The sequence below is a fragment of the Chelonoidis abingdonii genome, chromosome 8 (genome assembly GCF_003597395.2).
Source record: "Chelonoidis abingdonii isolate Lonesome George chromosome 8, CheloAbing_2.0, whole genome shotgun sequence".
In the NCBI taxonomy this organism is placed as follows: domain Eukaryota; kingdom Metazoa; phylum Chordata; order Testudines; family Testudinidae; genus Chelonoidis; species Chelonoidis abingdonii.
The window spans coordinates 47902257-47920303 of NC_133776.1; positions in this window are offsets into that span (position 1 = coordinate 47902257).

The following is an 18047-nucleotide window of genomic DNA, read 5'->3' on the forward strand; positions in this document are numbered from 1 at the left end:
ACTCCCAATGGTGTAGAGGGTGGTGGCGCATGGTGGTGCAGGGTAACTCTGCCTTCAGGTGAGGTTATGTCTTTCTTCTTATAAGCACTAACGATTACATTCATAAGCACCAAAAACAACTCTTCCCCCAAGCCTCCAGCCCTGCAAAGTCAGCCCCAATTGGTGCACTTCATACTAAGCTGCAAATACAGTGTAGAGGTACCTCTCCCCCTAACTCTTTTGATTAACCACCCCTTTGGCCATCTCTGCTATCTTGTCTGGATCCAGAGTCTCCCTGCAAAGACATCCTCAGATCCCAGCAACTTCTCAGACACTTCTCAGTCCTCCTAGCCTGCTTGGTTCATAGTCGAGAAGGGTTGTTAATTTCCCATGCATAATCATCATGAGTAAAAGAATTTGCAAGGTTAGTTCTTCCCTCAGTGACACTTACCTAGTAGGCATACTGACAGCAGTGGGCATAACTGTAACTGAGAGCAGAATCTGCCTCCAAGTACATAAGAACGAATAAGCCCAACATGACTGATTGGTTGCAGAACAGGCAGTTGGGGAAAATCTGTACTTTTAAACTGATCAGATGTGATCAGGAAGACAGTACCTTCTAAGGGATTGCTATAGAATTAAGATTGGATTCTTTTTCTTTTCCTATACTGGACTTCTGAGTTACTCCTGACTTCTGCTGAAGTGCGTAGAATCTGACCCTCAGTTTTCAGAATGAAGTTGCACAAAGGACTTGTATAAATGAGAGCTTTATACAATTTAAGGTGAGAATTTCAACTGATATAGACTAGAGTAAGAGGCTGAGTGACCATTTTTTAAAAAGGGGCTTACTGTAGTTTAGCTTAAGTCTATTAAGAACAGTTCAGATAAATTAAAATAAGCATTCTTCTAGTTACACTGGAGTAAAAAGGTTGTTTGAACATGTCTTGCTACCAGGGGGAGCTGGAACTATTTGTATAGTGGAGGTACTGAGAGCCATTGAACCAAACTGAAAATCCTGTGTATGATGGTAACCACTTCAAGCCAATTCTAGCACCCGTTGTTCCAGCACCTATGCTTGCTACTTTAAAAGCAGATTTAAATCATACCAATGCAACTTTCTTGTGTAGACAAGTTAGGGTAAATTGTATGGACAATGGTGAAGTATCCACAGAGAATCAAACCAAGCTGACCTGCCCATTTTGTACAAGCTGCATGAATACTTAAGAAGCTGAACACTGAAACTGTTCAAGAATCTCAGATGCCCCCAGACAGCTGTTACTTAGATGACTGACACATATGCAGATTACCAAAGGTCTCCATGACATGGGCAAGTATTTGTTTTATTGTAAGTAAAGTTCCTCTCCATTTGTTTGCAATTCTCATTTCCCTCTCACCTACATTCTCAGAAGAATATGTAATAGATTCTGGCAGTATGGAGACATCAGAAGATCAATTAAAACAGCATTCTTCCTTATTTACATACTTTAAACATAATTGGAGGGGAAGAATGTAGGGGAAATGGTTCTTAGTCCCAATTGCTATTTTATTTTGCCAACAAAACACAACTTTAACTGATTGATCTTTAGGGAGATGCAGGTAGAACAGATTGGTATAAACTTCAATGTGATGTTATACAGTATAACTAGTATTCAATCTAAGCATTAACATCCCCAATCTTCACTGAGATGGAGAGCCATTGAGAATGCTTCTAAAGACAAAAACTGTATTAATTCATACATTAACTGGTGTTAAGGGTCCAAACTGAGCTCTACCAGTGTGTTGAAACCCAGAAAACAAACAACCACCACCACCAACAACACGGAATCCTTGATGTTGCTACTGTGACTGCCAAGTAGAGTCACAGAACAGGTCCCACTGAATGGAACTAAGATCACCAATTTCACCTAGTGGAGCATGTTTTAGTCACTTCACGTTAGGGCCCATCAGGCCTGGGTTTGAACTACTAGCCCAGACATTGTGGGCTAGAGTTATCCAATCAACCCTGCAACCTCAAAAACATCTCCGAAAGTTGCTAGAACAGCGATCTTTCTGGGGCAGTGGGCTAATAAGATGATCTATTAGTTGTAGCACCTAGAAGCCCTAAGTCATGGTCCAGGATCCCATTGTGCAAGTGCTGCACAAACACAGAACAAAAAGGACAGCTCCTCCCCTAAAGAGCACAAATGCTTTGCGCCTGTGCAGACAGAGGTTCAAATTCTGGCTCTGACCACAAGTAAAAGCAAATTGTTGACTGTGTGACATTTGCAGAATTAGTTTTGCACAGAAAAGTCCCAGACTGGAATAGCAAAGGGGTTACATGCCCCTAAACCAGCAAAGCTGTGAGTGGAAAGATTGTTGAGAAAAGTATTGTGCAGGCAAAGTGCCAACAGGCATCCAATTTTGTCATGACAAAGTTTGCTTTAATCTTGTAAAAGTGAGTCATCTGACATTTCAAAATAGTTCTGAAGTCAAAAAATAAAAGCAAAATCACTCATGCTGGGGGAAAAAATGAGGATTGTAGTTTGATGCTGTTTTATCTGCTCTGTTTGTCAAATGTGTAAATAAAAGGCACATTTTATTTATGACATTGATTTTGAGTGCCCTGTTTAGTCTATTGCTGCCGGTCATAATGATCCACTGATGTCAGGAATGTAAACATTAACTTTCAGTTAATTCTGCTCAGCAAAAAGAAAAAAAGCTGTTATCTTTTCAGAAGCAGAAAGCTCATAACTAGCAAAATAAAAACTCTTCAAGCCTCATTATTCTAGCAATTGATGCTTTATTATGTTAAATATGTTTAATAGTTTACTCCTTTAAATAAATGTTTTTAGGGGTAGGAGAGTGTATTGCATAGAGATTGCTTGCAGTGTTTGGTTTTGGTTGTTTTTTATAAATGACACTGTATCCTGTAGAGGATCTCATTCATAAGAGGTGATTTGTTTGAATCTTTAAAGCGGTCCAGGGTTTTAGCTAATGGAAGGATTTGGGCTCTGACCCTGCCATTGACAGAGCATAGCTGGGCAAAAGCACTGGACTCTCAGAGCTCCATAAAGGCACAGAAAAGACAGGGGGGCTCCATAGAGGCACAGCAGTCCACCGCTACATAGTCAGTTGCAGGATCAGGGTCCTTGGTTCAAACATTCAAAAATCTGAATAAAACTTAATTTCCTCACTTGGCACCTTAACCCATTTTTGAAACTCAGGGCCAGATTTGCTGGTATACTCTGGCTGCATTTTACTGCCCTGGTTAAACAAAGCAGCCACATATGCAGAACCACAACTGACCAGTTCCAGTTGGATTTATGGCTGCTTTGTTTTGCCAGCACTTTTGTTCTCTAGCTCCAAAGAGACAAGCCTCTATCACTTGAGCTAAGGGAAGATCTGTGTTCCCTATACAAATAGTTTTATGTTACTTAAGATGCTGTCAGCATATATTGGCCTACTTTGCTTACTCAGATTCCCCTGTTCTCCATCAGGATTGGTTAGTGCAGGCCCATGGGGAATCCTATTGACTAGCAGATCCAAGTCCTGCTCTCACTGAGTGTGCGCGCAATGGGCACCAATAAGAGCAGGTCAGGGCCTCAAAACCAACACTAAGAATTTTTTTAACTTTAGTTTCAATCCATGTTCCGACATAGCTGGTGCACAATGTTACATCACCAAAAATATCTTTAGGGTTCCACACTGCTGGCAGTGACAAGATGTTGAGTTAGAGGGTGACAAATAATAGGCAAAAGGCAATTTCAAATTAGGTAATTTTCTTTGAGTGACCTGTAACTTACTGCCTGAAAAGACAAAGAAGAATGAACTTCAAATTTTGCAGCAACAATCCATCTTACAATTTAAGCTGGAACTATTTTCTAAACCAGAGCAAGGGCTTGTCCATGTGTCTTGGACTCAAGGCCACAAGTCCCTTTTGCTAACTCCTGACTCAATGGAGTTCCTAGGGATGAATTTAGCCCCAAGTTTCTAATACTAGAGAAATTCAGAAGTAAGTCCTGCAGCCAGCAGCAGATTCAGATCAGACATTAGTCTCTAAGATAAAATCTGTTACACCTAATTAAACCGTTAAGTATTCTTAAAGTATTTATATTATCTATCCATGCTACAGCAGGGGGGTGGACTAGATAACCTCCTGAGGTCCCTTCCAACCCTGATATTCTATGATACAGCATGAAGGGATTGGAGGGGAAAACTGAATATTCAGGGAAATTATTGTGCCTTCTTTGAAAGGAATAGTAGTTTTCATTCCAATTCACCCTCTTTATATATTGATTTAAACACCTGAAATGTCCTTAGGACATCAGGTGCAATCTCAGATCTCTTTTTGTTTTGTCCTGCCTGCAGAGTGCAGAGACTGAAATTGACAAAACTTTCTGTAAATATCTTGTATATTTGATGAAGGCTATTCCAGTTGTCCTTCATTCACCCTTGACTTCCCCTCCCCCCGGGCAGCTCCGGCGGCTGGGCTGGGGCCGGGATTTAAAGGACTCAAAGCTCCCCGCCGCTGTGGGCAGCCCAGAGCCCTTTGAATCCCAGCCTCCGCTCTGGTGGCTGGGCTGAGCTGAGGCCAGCATTTAAAGGGCTCGGGGCTCCCCTCAGCAGCAGGAGCTCTGGGCCCTTTAAATCCCTGCCCAGCCCCACAAAGCTTGGGGTTCCCCCTGGCAGCCAGAGCACCGTGCCCTTTAACTTGCCCCTGAGCCCCGGGGAGCTCCCAGCCACCTCTGCAGCTGGGAGCCCCTGATTGATTTAAAGGCTCTGGGCCTCCCAGCCACAGCTGGTTCCCCAGGGCCTTTAAATCTTGAGAGGCCACGCCTCTTCCAGATGAGGCCATGCCCCCTCAGGACTCCAGCAGTACCGGTATGTCCTGTAAGTTACTTTCACCCCTGAATGTGAGGGCCCAATCACACAAGTAGTCACATTCAATGACCATGCATATGAATAGGTGGTTCCTTAGCCTGCCATGCCAACCCACATTCAAAATGAGATCATATGTCGTATCACTAAATTATGGCTGCCCTATCCTCTAGGGGATGGTAAAACCACCAACACACTACACATACTGGGGGCCAGTACTGTAAGGTGTGCTGAGTTTAGTGAGAGTTCAGGCTCTTCATACTTAGAGGGCTACCGTAACCACTCATATATATTTAGTTTAAGGTGTCTCGTTGGCTTTCTGTGTTGTTAATATTAGCTCTGTGGTTGACAAAGTAGCTCTAACAAGTCATTCTTTGTGTGTGTCAAGATCATGAACGGTTGTGATAAGCTTCCGAGATTTCCGTTTGATACATTAGATGTGAATTGAATGCAAAGTGAATGCTTTCCATCACCCTTGTCCAGAAGAGTGCGGCAGCCTGACACACCCAGATCACATGAATTAAGGTTGTATGACTCCTGGAGAAATTCCAGCAGGCATTTGTGTCAAGAAGAATTATTTTCCTTTTCCTATTATCCCCTTTATCTCTCTTCTAATTTCCTAAACAACCCTCTTCTTCCTTGGCACTGTAAACAGTTGTTACCACGAATGCTGCTTTCAAAAGTTGTTTTGCCAACACAGCTGCAGCAAAGGGAACTGTGATCTCCATTGCCGTGGCTTTGGTGCAGGTACTGACGTAATGTGCAAGAACATAAGCCACTATAATAGTGGTACATCCTACAACTAAGTAGTTTACCTGAACTGTTATGGCAGGTATCACCAGGTGGCATTGTTACAGTCTTCCATTATCTCTTTCCTTAGCATGTGAACAAAATGGTCAGTCTTGAGAAGACATGCTCTGCTGGCTTTTGATATGCATGATGCTGTGCAGTAGTAGTGGTCCCTAGAGAGAGAGTTGTGCATGCAGCGTGAGTTTGTTCTCTCATCAGAAACCATGGTATAGCCCATTTTTGAGGCGGGTAGCTTCCTGGGAACTGGGCATTAGTGTTGGGCTGAATTTCTTGGAAAAAAAAAAAAAAAAGGATTTACCTCCATGTTGTTTGACCACCCTTGTTCCCAGACTGAGGCATGTGTGTGAATAGAACGAGTTACACGTACACTTACAACATACCCACACCCCCACATCACTGCAGTCTCTTCTTCTCAGAAGCCAGCCTGCAATGCTTCAGAATTCTGTCCTGCTCAGCAGAGTAACAGTACTGGTTTCAAAACTGGACTCCTGTCAGGACAAGTGGAAACACTATGAATAGTATCCAGGAAGAAAAGGATGAGGTAGTATGGTATGACTGTCCCAGCTTATGAATACCAAACTTTACAAGGAGAATGGAGAAAAGGCAGGATGGCTTATCAAGGACAGCCAGAGGAAGAAGGGGGCATGAGAAATCACTACAGCAGTAGGCATCATGGAAATAAGTAATAAGGGACATCATGCTGAGAGGGTCACAGACTGGCTGGAGTTTGCAGGAAGGGACTGGGGGAGTGGGTGTGAACAGGTTCCTTGCTTTTCCACCTTTAATAAAGGCACTTTGTGTGAAAAGCTTAGTGCTCTCCAGTCAAGTTTTCCTAGTTCCTCTAAACCAAACCTTACCTCACAATTTCAGAGGCTCATACATTGCTGATCATAATTGTAGCCACTATTAAAACTTCATTCAGACTGGTTATCCCTACAGGCTTGTGTGTTTGCTATAGCTGAACAATATATAACGCTTCTGGTGCCAAATACTAGTTCAAATACTTCCCAGGACCCACTGTTGCTTCTGATGTTTAATCAGACTGACCTTGTTTTGTTAAGCAAGATACGATGGAAAGACCCTCATAGGAATTATCAGCAGTCCATTACATTATATCAGGCTGTTCTGGAAAATTCTTACTTTAGTATTAACCCTTGTAGGAGGATTCACTCACTATTGGGGCACCTCCTCATGATGATGTCTGATTAGATCCATTCAGGTCTGATGCCCCCCCTTGCTCACACTACAGTCCTGTCTCACTCTCCAAGACCCACAGTGCTCCTTTTTCATGCCTCAGCCTTCCACCCAAGTCAGTGTGTGGTCTTCCCCTTCCAGGCTAACAAAGTCCTAGACAGTCTTCTGCACCCAGACCAGGCCTGTGCTACTTTCCCAGTGGCTAGCAGGCAAACCCAGGCCCGCCCGCAGCCCTGGGTTCCAGCCCAGGGACCCTATGCCCAGCAGCTATGGTCTGCATGCTCCCAGGCACTGTTACTATTTTCCTGGACTCTTCCTACTCCCCTTTTCTAGCTTCTGCCCACCAAGGTTTACCATTCCTCCCAGGAAGCAACTGTAACTACTTCTCACCACACTCTGTAGTCACAAGCCAGCAATCCTTCTCTCCAGGAGAGACCACAACCCAATCTGCTTGCAGCTTCATCCCTTTATACAGGCCCAACTTGCTCCTCCCAGCTGAATTTCATCTTCCATTAAGCTTCACTGAGCCCTGGCTCTCCTGCAGGTGCAGCCTATAAGGTTAATAGACCCAATTTTACCTACTCTGTCCTCTGTGGGGTGAACTCCCCAACATAATCCTGTATCTCCTTTACTGCCTGAGCAATCAACCCTATAGCACGGTGCAAGGAATAAAAGACTGCCCCTCAACCATATCAATTCTCTCTTAATGTCACATAATTCACACGGACACCTTTTGTTATTCTGTCACCTTTTCAGAGTCCTGCAGTATCTTGTTTTAGGACAGAATGCCGCATTCTTCCAGTCCCCTTTATTAAGATCCCTTCAGAGATAACATGAAACAAGCAGGAAAACACAGAGCATGGTCTAAGGGACAGGGGATTGGACTACAATTCAGGAGGCCTGGCTTCTATTTCCAGTTTGCCACTGACCTGCTGTGAGATTTTGTGTGTCACTTTGCCTTAGTTTCCCTTCCCAGCTTTATATTGTCCATGTAGATTGCATGCTCTCTTGGCAGGACCTAACTCTTGTACATCATCTAGTACAGTAGGGCCCACTCAGCTCAACTAGGGTCTCTTTGGGCTTGTCTACACTGTGCTGCAGTGTAGACTACAGAGGGTCTGAATGCAGAGCACATCTGTTGTGCTCTAACTGCCCCATGCGGACACTGCTGGTGCAAACTAAAAGATACCTAGTTTGTGTTAATGTAGTCCTGCAGTCTAGTCTGCAATTCACATCCCTGTAATCCGCACTGCAGAACATAGCCGTAGGTACTACTGTAATATAAACAGTAAATTATACTAAGAGGACTGGCTCATGAATTCCATCACTTTCTAAAGTCTAAGCAGCTAGACTTTAAAAGCCCTTAACTTATTGATACATATTAACATGCTTAATTTCAATTTAATGAAGCCCTTTACCTGGGAATAACAAAAGGTACTCTGCTAAAATCTGATCAAATCAACCAGCTCTTTTTTTTTTTTTTCCTTGAAATGATGGTTGTTCTAGGAAATAAATACTAAAGAATTTTGTGTAAAACTGAGTCAACAGCTCAAATTTCATTCCAAGCAGAGCATGATTACATCAGGGTTCAGTATAGAAGAGGCAGATACAGCATCAGCTTGATAGGGCCAGAAAACATCACAGCACAGCTTATCTTCAGGATGCCCTTATCTCAATTCAGAACTTTAAAAGAACATTAATTTTCTGCACTCTCACTCTAATCAGCTTATAGCTTTCCCTTTGCTGCACAGGCAGCTGGAAGGCTCCAGTGATTAACCAAGTCTCCAAGGTAAACTGAGAACTGGGGGCAAGATTTTGCCTGAAACATCTCAATAAAGCCGTCTTCATTCAAAGAAAATTAGAAGAAAAACACAGTGGCAGTTTTATTATCAGAGGAATAATTAAACACGGGAGGGATTTAGCCCTACATCTGAGAAATCAATTGGATCTTTTCTCATTCTCTCTCTCAATTTACTTTATTACAAGAGTGCTACTGATTCCAAGACATGAAGGTGGAGAATTATTAAAGGCGAAAAAAAGCCTTCATTAAGGCCGTTTGAGTCAAGATCCTAACGCTAATAAAAATCAAGGTGAATCAGAAGTGAGGTTGCCATTCTGTTCTTCACTCACCCTTTGTGCTTAGGCATTCCAGGTGTCTCATGCTGTGCACACACACGTGCTACTGTAGGCATATGCAGTCCCACTGCACTCAAGTCAGAGACTTTTGCTAGAAATACCACTAGGCAGCACATGTGGCCCAGCACTCCTCATGCACAGATCCAGAAGCATAAAAGCAATGTGGCTGCTGCCTCCCGCTTCGTTCCTTCGCACCAATGTCTAGCTAATGTCCAAAGTAGCAGGGAAGGAGGAAGGGTCATAGCATGTATGTTTGCATCATGCATCTCAAAGAACAACAATTACTGTACAGGTAAGTAACCATTTTTTCTCCTTCAAGTGATTGTGCACATATACATTCCATGGGAGGTGACTCACGAGCAGTTTCCTTACGGGCGATAGGACTTCAAGTTATCTGAGAAAAGACTAACACTGACTTGCCAAAGTTGCCATCATTTCGGGAGGCTTGAGTAATAGAGTAATATCTGCAAAAGATGAGTTCAGATGACAGCATTGATGTTTTGCAGATAACCACTACAGGGCTACCGCTCAGGAAAACTGATGGAAATGGACTGAGCCTTGATGAGTGAGCAGTTATCCTTGGGGAAGGAGAGACTTGAACAATGTCATGGCACAGCTTAATGCAGTCAGAAATCCAAAATGAAATGTGCTGAGCTGTTAGTGGTTGATCTTTGATTCTCTCAGCATAGGCGACAAAGAGTCTGGGAGAGGCTCTGAAGGACTTTGTGCAGCCCAGGTAAAGCTCTGCGAACATCTAAGGTGTGGAGTTTTTTTCAGCTTTGGAAGAGTGGGGCTTTGAGAAAACTACAGGAAGGCAGATGGTTTGATTCAGGTGGAACGCTGACACTACCTTTGGCATAAACTTAGGGTACTGTCTAAGAGAAACTTTGTCTTTATGAAGACTGTGAAAGGAGGATCCATTAGAAGAGCCTGAAGCCATGAAACTCTCCTTGCAGAAGTGATTGTAACTAAGAATGCAGTCTTCTTAGTTAGTAGTGGCAGAGAAGTTGTTGCCAGAGATTCTAAGGGGGAATCCATTAACCAGGATAGGGTAAGACTTAGATCCATGAAGGTACCAGATCAGTCACACAGGTGGGTAGACATCAATGAAGCTGTTTAGAAATTTGGAGATCAGGGGTGAAAAAAGATAGAAAAACCATCCACTGATGGATGTACTGCAGAGATGGAAGTCAAGTGGACTCTCAAAGAACTAAATGAAAGACAGAGGATTTCAGATGCAATAGGTAGTCCAGTATGTGTCAAACCTCAGTATGATTTGGTGATAACTGTTGAGATTCCACCCAGACAGGGCCAGTGCAACCATTTAGGCAACCTAGGCGGTCGCCTAGGGCACTGGCATTTGGGGGGCACCGGCATTTGGGGGGCACCATTTTCTCCAGCAGCGACCGTGGCAACCAGATCTTCGGCTGCCCTGGTCACCACTGGCATTTAGGTGGAGGGACCTGGGGCAGGGGACCGTAGGGATGGCCGCCTGCAGCAAGTAAGGTGGGGGAGCAGCACGCAGGGGAACTCCCCGCCCCACCTCACCCTGCCCCACCTCCTCCCCAAGCACGCCATGGCCACTTCACTTCTCCCGCCTCCCAGGCTTGCAGCGCCTAAGCTGATTGGCACTGCAAGCCTGGGAGGCAGAAGAAGTGAAGCGGCCATGGCGTACCTGGGGAGAAGGCAGGACAGGAGTGAGCTGCTTCACTTCTCCCACCTCCCAGGCTTGCGGCGCCAATCCGCTTAGGCACCGCAACCTGGAGGTGGGAGAAGTGAAGCAGCCACGGCATGCTTGGGGTCCTCGAACTTGTGCATGGAGCGAGGTGAGCTGGGGGGGGGTGCCTCAGGGCGGAGGGTGGGGGTGGGGAGCTGACGCAATGGGGCGCGTTCAGGGTGGACAAGGGGCTGCCGTGGGGGGGAGCACCTCAGGGTGGATGGGGGGGAGCTGCTGCAGGGAGGGGCACCTCAGGGCAGGGGCGTGGGGTGGGGGAGGGTGCAAGGTGGAAGTTTTACCTAGGGCGCAAAACATCCTTGCACCGGCCCTGCACCCAGACCAAAAACTTTTTCCATTTGCTGCATATGTGGGTCTGATGGATTCTTTCTGCTGTTTACCAAGATGGCTTGACCATCATGGGAGCATAATTATTGTGAGTATTGAACCAGACATCTTCTGTGCAGTGAAGTGGAGAGTTTGGAGATTGGGATGCAGAGACTTGCTGTGGTTTTGAGACAGGAGAGCCTCAACTAGGGGTAAAATTATAGGTGACCAGATGGAGAGCCGATGTAGGTTCCATGACCCAATATTGTCTTGGCCAGGTATGCAAATCAGCATGTCGAGTGAATGCCTGTTCAGTCAATATATCAAGTGGGGCCAGGCCCACAGACAGCAGAGGTGAAGTCTGGCATGTAAAGTCATGTACGTACATGAGGCCATGTAACCCAGTAGTTGTAGATAGGAGTGAGTTGTTGTCCATGGGTTGGACTTGAGGCTTTTGCACCAAGAGATTATGGACTGAAACCTGTGAATAGGGAGGTACAACAGGGTGGTTTTGGCACTGACATCTGCATCTTTTGCACCGATTGTAACTTCAATTTGTCTACATTTAGTTTCAGTCCCAGATGAGAGAACAGCTGACAAGGTGACAAGGTTGCTGTTTTGGACTTGAGTGTTTGATCTTCCATGAACTAGCCAACCATCCAGGTAAGAAAATATTTGGATGCAAGACAGTACAGGTGGGCTGCTACTACCACCATACATTTGGTGAATACCCTCGGAGCCAACAATAAGCCAAAAGGAAGCATCATGTACTGGTTGTAGCTGTAACCTGCTTTGAACCGAAGACACTTCCTGTAGTCAGGATGTATTGCCACGTGAAAATAAGCATCGTGCAAATCATGGACAGCACACCAATCTCCAGTCTCTAGGGAGGGGATACTGGCAGCAAGGGAGACACCTGAGAATCTGTGTCTATGACTAGACCTTGACTCAGCATGGGAGGACTTTCTGGAAGCTCTCTTATAAAAGCAAAGATCAGGATTTCCATTGCCTGTCAGAGTTGGATGAGCACTTTAAGGAGGCTGTTGGGGAGGATGAAGAACGGTGTTTCCCCCCTGGATTTGTGTTTAGAAGCTGGAGCAGTCAGAGAGACACTCCTTGTTGACACAGAGTCAGTCGTCTCATTATTGGAATCCAATTCAAAAGAGGGATGCATTGTCTCCTCCATAAGGTGGACTTTGAGGTGGAAATCCCTCAATTTCTTAGTTCTGGTAGGGAAGGAGGTATAAATAGAACACTTGTCCCTCACATGCCCTTCCCAAAGACAAATTAAGCAGCTTTTATGCCTAGATGTGACTGGGATAACGGTGCTGCTCATGGCACCCTGCTAAAACCCTGGTGCTTTTTTTTCATCCTAAATCCCCTACTCTCTTGAAATTACAGAAACTAAACTAACTTCACTAACTTACACTAAGACTAAACTATCTACAACCACCCACAATACAAATGTTTAAAAAGCTGGCGAACTGAAGCTAAAGAGCAACAAGTACTCCAACTCTGACCATGTGTGGTAAGAAGAAATTGAGAGGGGGCAGCAAACACCTCCTTTTTATTCCCTCGGGTTGGCACACAAAGACAGCAGATCTTATATATGATGGGACAAGTTCTGCATTGGCTTAAATCCCCATGCAACCACTTTGATGTTAGAGGTCACGAGAAGTGACGTTTAGAGCAGTATGAGTCAGGCTTATTCTCCGAGTCATTATAGTTAATATTTAATATCTGTATTACTATAGTGCCTCAGAGTCCTATTCATAAACCAGGACCCCATCACATTATCAGAGTCAGAGTCGGCATTTTTATATTAGTTTCCTTTATTAGGAGTAACTAATGACCAAATCTTGTCCAGATTTTCGTTTGAGTGGTACACAATTTGAGTCAGAGCAGAATTTAACCCTGTTCTATTCAGGTTCTTGTACAGCCTCCAGCACTGTAGTTTGAGAGCACCACAGAAGTGCACTAAGCCATGTGACTAGTACCTATCAAGTGTGATTCTCTTTATCACCTCAGGGGAAATCATTTGGAGATTGTAGTGTCCTATATTACCTATACTGTTTATATTAGCAACACTTAGTTGAAGAAGTGAACCTTGCACTTCGAGAGGAAGATCATAAGGTTTGTGGGAGCTCTTAGGTCTTGTGGGAGTTTGTTCCACAGTCTTGAACTACCCCCCAAGAAAGTTCTGCACAGACAAGCTTTAGCCTAAGTTGGGAAAACATGCCATAGAAATACTACTATGCAAATTCATAATGAACTCCATGGGATTTTGAATAATATATTTAAACTGGACAGATGCTATTTCATATTTCTCATCATTCCAGGTCATATTGCATTAACAGAAGCATCAAAATGTAAATCTCCTAGGGCCAAATCCTACTTGCCTCCAGCTCTCTATAAGTCACAGCTCCTAGTTAGAGGAAATTACAACCATTTATATTCACTGCTAGAATAAAATGCTGTAGCTGACATTCCACCTCTGGATTTTGCGCCTCTCCACCTCTTTCCACCCTCCACTACTGACAACAATTCCTTTGTGTGCCTGCACAAGGGTTGATTTTCCAAGTTATACAGGCCAAGTCCCTAAAGGGAAAATTTTGCCTTCTGATGCATGCACGTGGCTAACTTGATTTGAAGATATGTGCATGCATCCACAGGCTGAATTTGTCTCTATGTGTCGGTCAAATTTTGTTTATAAAATTTTGTTCAAGTCAATTAGTCCTTTTTTAGTGAAAAAGTAACAAAAGCAGGATAGGAAGTTGCACTCACTTTGTTTTTAACCCAATTAACATTTGCAGAAGAGTTCAAAGGAAAAACTGCAGTATGGTCTGATAACTCATATCTCCATATATAGCCAGAGAAGCATAGGCCCCAATCCTTGAAGAACATACTTGCTAACAAATCTTGCTCCTCCACAAAGTTTTATTGAAGTCGAAGCTTCATGCAGGGGTTAAGCTACACAGGACTCAAATAGCTGTAGGCCTTATTATCTGTTCTATTCATTTAGATGGAATAAATGGGCCAAAGATGTTCACATAATCCAGTTACTGTCCAACAAGCAAGTTTTGGAGTTTGGTATAGAAAGACCTCCACCTGCTTAGCACCATGGCAAACACACCATTAAAAATCCTTTTAACCTTTTAGTAAAGATACAGGAAAGGAGGGAAACAAGTTAAAGCATGTGAAATATAAAGTATTAAAAAAGGCTTTCATTTTAACAAATCTCTTAGATGGCATCAAAGATAGCAATAAGCATCCTTTGGGAAAGAGAGAAGTTAGTTGAGATGGGCTGGAGCTGTTGCTAAAGTCCAATCCCATTTCATCTTAGGCAGTGTCTGGGATTCAGCTGGGATTCAGCTGGAGCTGCTGGAGTGGTGATGTCATCTGCGTCACTCTAACCAGCCCAGTCTGGTCAGGGCACCCCTCACAGTCAGGATGAGGGAGGCCCAGCATCCCAGGAAAGATGAGGATGTGATAGTGAAGCTCACTCCAGCAGACTCCATCTGTTTCAGTATTCCCCTCCTCCCACCCCCTCTCCGTAAAGTCTCTTCCTTTAAGGACCCAAAAAGGGAATGATGAGTGGAATAGCCCATCCCCCCATTATCTGGTTCACCAACTGGCCCTAATATCCGACACATCCCTTTTGGCTCATTAATTTCTGGACCCACATTTTCTTGTTTACCAGGCATGATTTTAACACACTCGTTGAGTTATATCAGGAGGGTAAATTCATAGGCCTAATTATCACAAGGATGCCCCCAGGTGGAAATACTCCACCCAAAGGAGAGGAAACTATAGATTTCAACTCTGAAGTCTTCTATCAAGTAAGAGGTGGAGGTGCCCTCCCATGGAGGAGGCAGAGGGCAGACCCATTTCCCCTACAAAGGCAGGGGGATTCCACACCACAGAGGGCACACAGCACAAGTTAGAACAGCTTCAGCCTGTGCTGAGTTGTCTCTGCAGGCTAGCAGGGACTCCTGATTACCCACCCTGCCCCACATGTGCCAGCCTGCGCCTGCCAACTCCAGAGTGCTACCAGGGTCACTAAGTGCCAGGAAGCTTTACAAAACATTTTTAAAAGTTAATGTAACAAATGGAGAAAACTATTTAACCTCTTCTTTCCTGGTCCTAGCCAGTACTTTCACATTGCAGTATGATCTTGTCCACCAGGAGTTCAGGATCTAGCCCATTAACCATCATGCAGGGCCCAACCATAATCTGAAGGGAGTCTGGGATAGAAATCTGTGCCGTGTGCCCTCAGTGCGGTCGGTCAAGAGTTAATATAAAAATTACTTTGCCATGATATCCATTAAAGCCTAATTGCCCTACAAGCATGCACAAGCATCAAACTGCATCAGAGACTAACATGAACAAATCTGCAGTATTTTAATTCTCCATCTTCATTTAAGAGGAGCATTTGTGATTTATAGGCACAGTCCTAGTGATTTTCAATGGGAGCTTGTATTCCAAAATCTTCCCCATACTGGCTGTAAATTAAAAAGTACCCACGATTTCATTCACCTTCCTGAGATCTTATTGTTAGGAAACAAAAGTTCCAGGTGTGTTGCATTTTCCCATATAACTTGCAGGTTTATGTACCAGAAGAGGGGGAAATAGGTGAGATAAAGCAAATGGTGGTTTTGTACATTTTGAATCTCTACATAGAAAAGCCAACACTTGGTTTCTAGGTATTTTTTAGCCACAGGCTTTTTTTATTTTTTTTTAAACTGGGGTTGGGGATTATTTAATGCTTGACTAGTTGCACTAATAGAACTGCACCACGCTATCTGAATTAGATTTGCCTACTTGTGAACCTCAGGTGTCTGGAACTGTTGAGCTAATCTGAATTAACCTATACAGTGGGAATACACTAGAGTCCATGAATACAGGATGACATTAAACATAGATTCCCACCGAGCTGGAATTAACTTTATATTCTGTCATCTTTGTACAGAAAGGAGGAGGGAAGGAAAGAAAGTTAATTCAAAAATCGATCAAACAGGAAAAAGTACACCCAAGGTGCACTTGGATTTAAAGGCAATGTTTTATAACTATAGTCTAAGACTTTTTGTAGTAAAACTCCCAAATGCAGAAGGCTTTTTGCCCTTTCTTGACATTATAAGTAGTAAGGATTACGTTGAAAAAGTTACAGTTCCTAGCAGTTTGTGAGGTTTTGTCTGGGAGAAATCCCAGGTGAGTGATTGAACCCTGCTGGGAGGAACTGAATCCAAGCAGAAGGATGGTATATAACTGATTACCATACTAAGCAGGCAGATGAAGTGAAAATGCACAGGGCACTAAACTTACTGGAAAGTAAAATATGACAAGATCTGCTTACCTTCAATGCAGTACAAGTGGATATGAAGTGTCTCAGTTGTAATCTACTACTGAGTGGTGCTCTATGTGAAACAGTCAGGGAAGAGGGTTCATTCTAATTCCTGTTAGACAAATGGCCACGTCACTAAAAGCTGTATCCAAATTGCAACTTTTCTTGCAAGGCCTCAGAGGCTAATGAGTGAAATCCTCAAATTCCTCTGCAGTCTGAGGCATATTGGTGGAATCTTGCATTGTTGCTCCTTATGCTATATTTGTTCTGTGGGGAAACAAAGGAATTATATTAATTCAATCTGTCTGTTATTAGTACGCCAACCTGCTTTCTTTCACAAATACCAATGCCCTGTATTTTAACCACAAGATCATGGCTCTCTAAGCAAGAAAGCCACTGTTTGCTGCTGTACAGTGACCACACAGAACAGATAAGAGGTGGAGTGATCTTCAGAAGATTTCCATATTGAAGAATGAGTTGCATTTGTTTGCGGTACTAATTCTGTACAGCAATCATGAAGACCGATCGTCTTATGGTAAGGCCCTGGACTGGGCCTGGGAAGACCTGGACTTAGCTGCCACCCTTCCTTTGTCTTGGTGACTCATCCTCGACCATCATTACCACCATAAAGGTGCGGGGGGGAGGGACTGCAGGGAGCAGCTAGCCAGAGACTCCAGCCCATAGGAGCAGAAGCAGCCAAAGCAGGGACTTCTGGACATTCATTCAGATAACTTTCTACCATTTTGACTTGATTTTCTCTGGCCTGTGCTAATCAATTGTTTGTTACAGTCCTCTCCTTCCCTGACCATCTCTTCACCTCTGCTTCACTCCGTATCTACCCCTCTTACTCTCCAAAGTAAACCCATCAAAAAATCATGGAACTTACATAACATTTTCTGCCATCTCACTTTTCACTCTGCTTGTAGGTTCCATCATTTTCCCCTGCTCTGTGTGTATCTGGTCTATTTAGATTATCAGCCCATCTATTACTGTCTGTACAGTGCCTAGCATGATGGGGCCACATTCTTGATTGGCCCTTAGGCACTGCCATAATAAACGTGATGAATAGGTGTTACTGAAATACAAATTACTGTATCTCTGCTACCATTTGCAACTGCTATGACATTATACACATTCCACTCCTATTTGCATCGGGAAAGATGGAAAATTTCTATGGCTTTGACAATGCTGCTAATTTTGAAGGGGTACACTGACAGACTTCAAGCCTTAATTTATGATACTGTTTGATAGTTAGAAGGGAAAAATAGTTTAATACATAACAAACAGTGGCTGCAGTGCATGTATCAATGGTCTTTTCCATAATATTTTAAACAAGTGAAGGGGTCACCAAAAGAACCTTGCCTAGAGAACCTGGGGGATATTTATGGCAGGGCACATCAATAATGCACTTAATATTTATTTGTGAAGACTGATGAATTTACAATGCACCTTAGACTGAGGTTCCTGAATATCCAAAGAAACTGACAACTTTAATGATGATCAACTTGTGAAAGCCAAAAATCAGGTTTAACAGAGCAATTAAGGCATATTTATATTTGCATTGTGCCCTTGTTTTCTCCCAAGTACCAGTCAAATTCTGTTTGAATGTTATGCTAATTTGATGTGGGACCTTTCCAGGCATTTGACTTGCCCTGTATGTGTAAGGAAGGCCCAAAGAGATAATCCTTG